The sequence below is a fragment of the Peromyscus maniculatus genome, chromosome 10 (assembly GCF_049852395.1).
Source record: "Peromyscus maniculatus bairdii isolate BWxNUB_F1_BW_parent chromosome 10, HU_Pman_BW_mat_3.1, whole genome shotgun sequence".
Taxonomy (NCBI): Eukaryota; Metazoa; Chordata; class Mammalia; order Rodentia; family Cricetidae; genus Peromyscus; species Peromyscus maniculatus.
The window spans coordinates 89,642,606-89,648,775 of record NC_134861.1 but is presented as its reverse complement, the minus strand read 5'-3'; the positions used below and the strand labels follow the sequence as shown (position 1 = coordinate 89,648,775).

Here is a 6,170-nt window from a genome sequence, read left to right as displayed (position 1 = left end):
TGACCTTTATGCCGCCACCTGTCCAAGTGTCCCCAAAGCAGTGCTGTTCTTGCTTCCAAGGCCTCAAAGAACTGAATAGATCCATTTTCATTTATTTATTTATTTACTTGTTGTTTCTTATTTATAGATCTTTACACTAAATTTCAGATAATTATTATATCTGTCCTTTCATATATATATATGCATTTCATAGATGACTTTATGGTATGTGTGCGTGTGTGCACAGTAGATGTACATTTTCACATGGTTAGTGCTTAAATGTGTATGTGTGTACATGTATGCATGCATATATATGCATGTGCACATGCAGGCCAGAGGCCCATGTTGGGTGTTCTCTCGCTCTCTTGCCACCTTTGAAACTAAGATGGAATACGTTGTGAATTAGTGTGTCAGCCTTGCTCAGGAGCCATGCTGATCTTCCCTGTGTCATTCCAATTTTAGTATAAACTGCTGAAGCAAGGCTTGGTTTTTGAGAAAGGATCTCTACTGAACCCTAATCAGCTGCGGTCGATTGGGTGGCCAGTGAGCTCCAGGGATCAGCCTACCTCTGTCCCCACAGAGAGAGGGTAAGAAAAGCGTATCTCCCCACTCAGTTTTTGTGTGGATGCTGGGGAATCTAAACTCGGGTCCTATGTGTGTACAGCAGGCACTTTATAAAATCCCCCAGGCCCCTCATAATGATGTACATAACTAATATCAGCTTTTTAAAGTGCCTGGTATTGAAAGCACTTAGTTTATAAGTTAAATGGATTAGCTAGAACTGAATGAGTGGTAAGTTATTGAAGTCAGTCCCAGGCCACATTGCCATGGCCTCCATGGGCACATGATTGGATCAAAATTGATCTCGTCTTTTGGTTCTTCACACTAGAGTCCCATACACAGCTACTTCAATAGGACGATCTTGCGGCATCTCTCTACATTCAAATTTTAGCTTACAGATTCTCTTCCCATATCTCCAGGTCAAATTTCCAAGAAAGATTCTGGTTGGTCAAATCAATTATCATTGTTCTTCTACAGATGTTTGTGTCAGGACATTGAATGGGGTAACTGATTTCCCTTGGGACGGCAAAGAACACAAGGTAGTATCACGTGGTATCAGTAAGAATCCATGCACTAGTTCCCTCCATAAGGTGTCTGTGAGAATGGCCAACAGGCATGCTCAAGCAGGATATCCTTCTACTGGGAAGTAAGAATTTCTGCTCATATTAGCTTTCAGGAGATTAATTGCTAGGTATACAATAAATTCTCAAATGTTATTTTTAACTCTATGTCTTAAAAAAGTAAGTCTCTCCCCGCCCCCTGCCCTTTTTTGAAATTATAATATAATTACATCATTTATCCCTTCCCTTTCCTCCCTTCAAACCCTCCCAGGTACCCCTCCTCCCTTTCTTTCTAGTTCATGTCCCTCTTATTAATTGTTGTAAAATGCACATATATATGCACACATATTTCTAAATATAATTTGCTCAGTCTGTATAATGTTACTCACGCAAATGTTTCAGGGCTGACCATTTGATGCTAGACATCCAATTGGTGTGCTCTTCCCTGGGAAAGGCTGTTTCTCTGTCTATCAGCATTCTTTAGTTGGCTGTAGTTCTTTGTGTAGGGTTGAGGCCTCACGAGTTTTCCCCCATTCATGTCTGTTAGTGTTGTTCTTGTTCACTTCATGTTTCGGCATTCATGTTGGCGAGACTTTCAGCTATGATGCGTAAGAACCACAACAAAAACCAGTATGGCAGGATAACCATAAAGGTGCAATAGTGATACACATACCTTGGTGGTAAACAGCAGCTCTCTAATTGGACTTAAGACCCACTTCACAGGAAGGAAATCATGCCTGGTACAAGAAATCAAACCAACTACTCAAGGCTAGTGAGGTCATGGATCTTTGAGGAGAACTTATAATCACTCACATTCTTTAAATGGCATTTAAGTCCACTGTTTCCATTCTTGTGTTGATGCAAACTAAAACTCTCACCTCAAAGTGCAGAATAAGATTATTAATTTTTGAAATAAATAAGAGCGACCATGACCCAGGAACACAGATTTAAGCTATCACAAATAACATATTCAAACATGGAAACAATTTCAAGAAATTCATGTAACTACAGTTACAGGACAAAATAAAGCCACAAATCTAGGCATTTTTTTTTTCAGACACATTAGTTGAAACATCAGTTAGGCAGTTCACTGCAAAGTGGAGAGATTCCCTATAGAGTCACAGGTACTGTCTGGTGAGATATTTGGCATTGGGGTTGGTGGAAGCCAGCGGTCGGCTGTTAATATATTACAAAGGGTTTCCCATATATAGTTGCAAGGATGTTAGGTCAGATGTGGATCTGAGAATGAAAAGCTAGCAAGAAAGCTAAAACTAGTCAAGATAATCTGGCTCTGTTAGCATTCCAACTCTCCATCAGCCAGTCTGCCTTGTAGAATCGTTGTAGGGGAAAGGGACACAAATTCATGTGTGTGCTGGTACACAGTACCCGTAGAGGCCAGAGGACAACCTTGAAATTCATTCACTGGCCACCATCCATCTTCCTTCCCTCCTTCCTTTCTTTTTTCTTTTTTCTTTCTTTCTTATTTGTCTGTCTATCTATCTATCTATCTATCTATCTATCTATCTATCTATCTATCTATCTATCTATCTATTTTTTGGGAAAAGTTTTCTCATTGGGCCAGAACTCATGAAGAGGGCTAGGCCATCTGGCAGAGTAGTCCCAGGGAATGTGTCTGTCTCCAACACTCTAGCACTGGGATGAGAAGTGCACATCAGCACACCTAGTTTTAAAAAGGGGGTGGGGGATTGAACACAGGGGCTATGGAGCTATCTCCTCTGATTCCCAACTGTGTAGACTCTTTAACATGAGTGTGGCTATTTTCTGAGAATTTGGTTCACTTCTATCCATTAGTTTTTCCTTGAACTCATCATGGTGCTAACATTTGTTGCATGTTGTGCCTGGCACTTTTCCTACGGTGTCACATGACTTGATACATTCACCCTCATGACACAAAATACTATTGTTATTCATGTTCAGCCATAAGAAAACCGAGGCACAAAGATCTTAGATAATTTACATGGGATTCATAAGTTGAGTAGGAATTGAAACTCAGGTAAGACAGCTTTCAAGCACCAGATTTTAACCCTAACCCATAACATCTTTCAAATATTAGTTAATGTCACTAACATTCTAATAATAAGTAATGCATGTGAATGGCCATTACATGCTGTTGGGACTTCAAACATAATACCCCAAAGTATAGTGCCCTGACATGCAGTACTTTGAGAAGGCCTCAGCAGCAAGCTCTGTCCTGCTCTCTGTTTTCTCTCTCCAGTTCCCACTTGGGTCACAAAAAGTAGAACTTCTACCCAATGAGATGGGTAGTCTAACTGAGAATTCCTCTCTCCAAGGTAGCCATGAAACCTAGAGGGACTCTTTTCTATTCCTCTGCTTTTCTGTGGGAAGTGTGGTCATAAATGAATTTTTTGACCTACATACTCAAAAGGCTCCAATTCCAGAGGAGTCCCTTCTTCCCCTGGCTCTTGGAATCAAGAAGAATTTGAGGATTTGCTGCCTTCCTACTTGCGTTTGGTCCTGTCAGGTCCCCATCTTTCTATCCAGTCCTATTTCTCTATGATCCTTCACGCCTCACGTCAGACATTTCCACAGCTCACTGGGTCGCTCTTTCTGACACTTGTTACTTAACACGTTGTGTAAAATAGGCTTACGCTTTTGTCTTCAGGATCTTTTTTTTTTTTTTCCTTAATAGAGGTTATTGGCGAGGAACTTTGGCAATGCCTGAGAAATTTTTTTTTCTTTCATGATATCAAACAATGAGGTAGAGGACTATAGACATATTTCCTTCATGGTCTGTCCCCTTGTGATGAATACGCATCTGCATCAGAACTGTGGCCAGAAGCAAAGCTGTAACCTTCCCCCTCAGCACTGCCGTGGCTGGGCCCCACAGCGCTTTGACACAGTCTAACTTTGTGACTCAATGAAGTAGACTTGTCATTTTCACTGGGATTCCGTCCACCTCTGTCCTTGGTACACTGCTTCAGTTGTAGACACGGGAATGTCTAGTTTACTTGCTTCCAGTGCAGTCATTATGGCCAGTGCACAAACCAGCATAGTGTACAGGATTTGAACGTGTCGAGCTTTTGCTTTCTGGACCGACATATTTGGTTTTAGTTTATGTTCCCTGTTCATCAGACTTTCTGTCTTTCCAAGCACTCCAAAGAGCTGGCTGTGGTTTAGAGCTCACTAGGTATGCCAACCACACTTAAGGGCAGGTCTTATGCCCAACACTAGTTGGCCAACACAAAACTAACTATGGTATGTTGGTGTTGAGATATATATATATATATATATATATATATATATATATATATATATATATATATATAATATTGCTTTGTTCAGGCATTTTTTATCCTACTGGTCTTTTGGTTGTATTTGTATTTGCTGATTTGGGGTTTTTATGGGTTTTGTTTGTGTTTGTATGTGTGTGTATCTTTCTGTATGTCTGTTTCTTGTCCTTTTTCCTAGTTTGTTTGTTTGTTTGTTTTCCTTCATTCTGTTGTTGGTTTTGTAGGTTTTTTTGCTTGTTTGTTTTCTAAAGAGAAAAGTAGGCATGGAGTTCAAAGAGTGAGGAGGTGTGGATGATCTGGGAGGAGATGGGGCTGGAGAAACTGTGATCAGAATATATTGTGTGAAAAAAAATTATTTTCAGTTTTAAAAAGTATCATGGTTATTTTACAAAAGAAAGAAATCAAAGTTAGTTTGGACTAAAATCCAATTTTTTGGATTTCATGATTGGTGATATCAAGAATGAGTCTCTTCCCCCATCAATAAACTTTCCCACCAATAAAATATTTATGGTCTTTTAACATATGTATTTAAATCATGGTCTTCTCCTCAACCCAAAGGTAATTACCAAAGGTGACTCTCACTCAGTGACTGACCCTGAAGACCTGACCAAATTTCTTACCTCTTCTAAGAGTACTTTAAAGACAAGTTTCAAGTTTAACCTTGCCATTATAAAATAATTCCTGTTTATCACTGTACCAGTGTTTGTGTATATGGGTAGATATTTATATGAATTGCTATGAGATGCATCTTGTTCTAAATAAGACCTTAAATTGTTAATGAAGTTAACATACAATAAAACAATGTGCCTAGTTGTGAAAGAAAGAAAGAAAGAAAGAAAGAAAGAAAGAAAGAAAGAAAGAAAGAAAGAAAGAAAGAAAGAAAGAAAAGAACACCTCAGAGGTGTGCATCTGTGTGCATCTCTCCAATAATACACCATGCAGCAGTAAGTTACCTCAATTGATTTTCCTTTCTGCTACTCTCTTCTTGATATTCAAAATGTAGTAAATATTACTTCTAATGAAATACAGAAAAGGAGACCCCCTTGGATTCGCCCATACTTCTAATTTTTCACCTGCAGCTAAGGGAAGCAGAGCTGGCCAGGCAAGGGGCGGGCCAGGTAGGTTGGGGCTAGGGGCGGGACGGCTAGAAGAAGGTGGGTGAGGATGAGGGGGAGAGCAGGATAGGAAGGCGGGATTACAGGCCGGCCAAAGAAGGTTGGAGCTAGGGGCGGACTAGCGAGCCAAGAGGGCGGGCCTAGGGGCGGGCCGGGTAGAAGGTTGAGGGTAGGGGCAGGCCTGGAAGGAGGGCGGAGCTAGGGGCGGGCCTGGGATGAGGGCGGGGTTAGGGGCGGGCCCGGTAGGGAGGGCGGGGCTAGGGCGGGCCGGGTAGAAGTTGGGGGTAGGGGCAGTCCTGGAAGGAAGGCGGGGCTAGGGGCGTGCCGGGTAAGAGGGCGGGGCTAGGGGCGGGCGGGGTAGGAGAGCGGGGCTAGGGGCGGGCGGGGTAGAAGAGGGGGGTAGGGGCTGGCCTGGGTTGAGGGCGGGGCTAGGGGCGTGCCGGGTAAGAGGGCGGGGCTAGGGGCGGGCGGGGTAGAAGATGGGGGTAGGGGTTGGCCTGGAAGGGGGGGCCGCTCCAAGGGGCGGGACAGCTAGGTGGGCGGGGCTAAGGGAGGACTGGCTGATGAAAGAACTAGGGGAGGCGTGGCCGGGGGGGGAGGGCGGGCCCACAGGGCGGGGGGGCGGGGCGATAGTGCCCCGATAGGGGAGGGGCGGGGCGGGGGCGGGGCCGCACGGCGCGCTG

The 6,170-nt window shown here is 43.2% G+C and overlaps 1 non-coding gene across 1 annotated transcript; it reads right to left on the bottom strand.

Moving 5' to 3' along the window:
• Nucleotides 1-358: 358 nt before the first annotated feature.
• On the bottom strand, nucleotides 359-460 carry LOC121821090 (U6 spliceosomal RNA). The gene has a single exon (XR_006061778.1). It is a non-coding gene; the product is annotated as a U6 spliceosomal RNA (small nuclear RNA).
• Nucleotides 461-6,170: the final 5,710 nt, after the last annotated feature.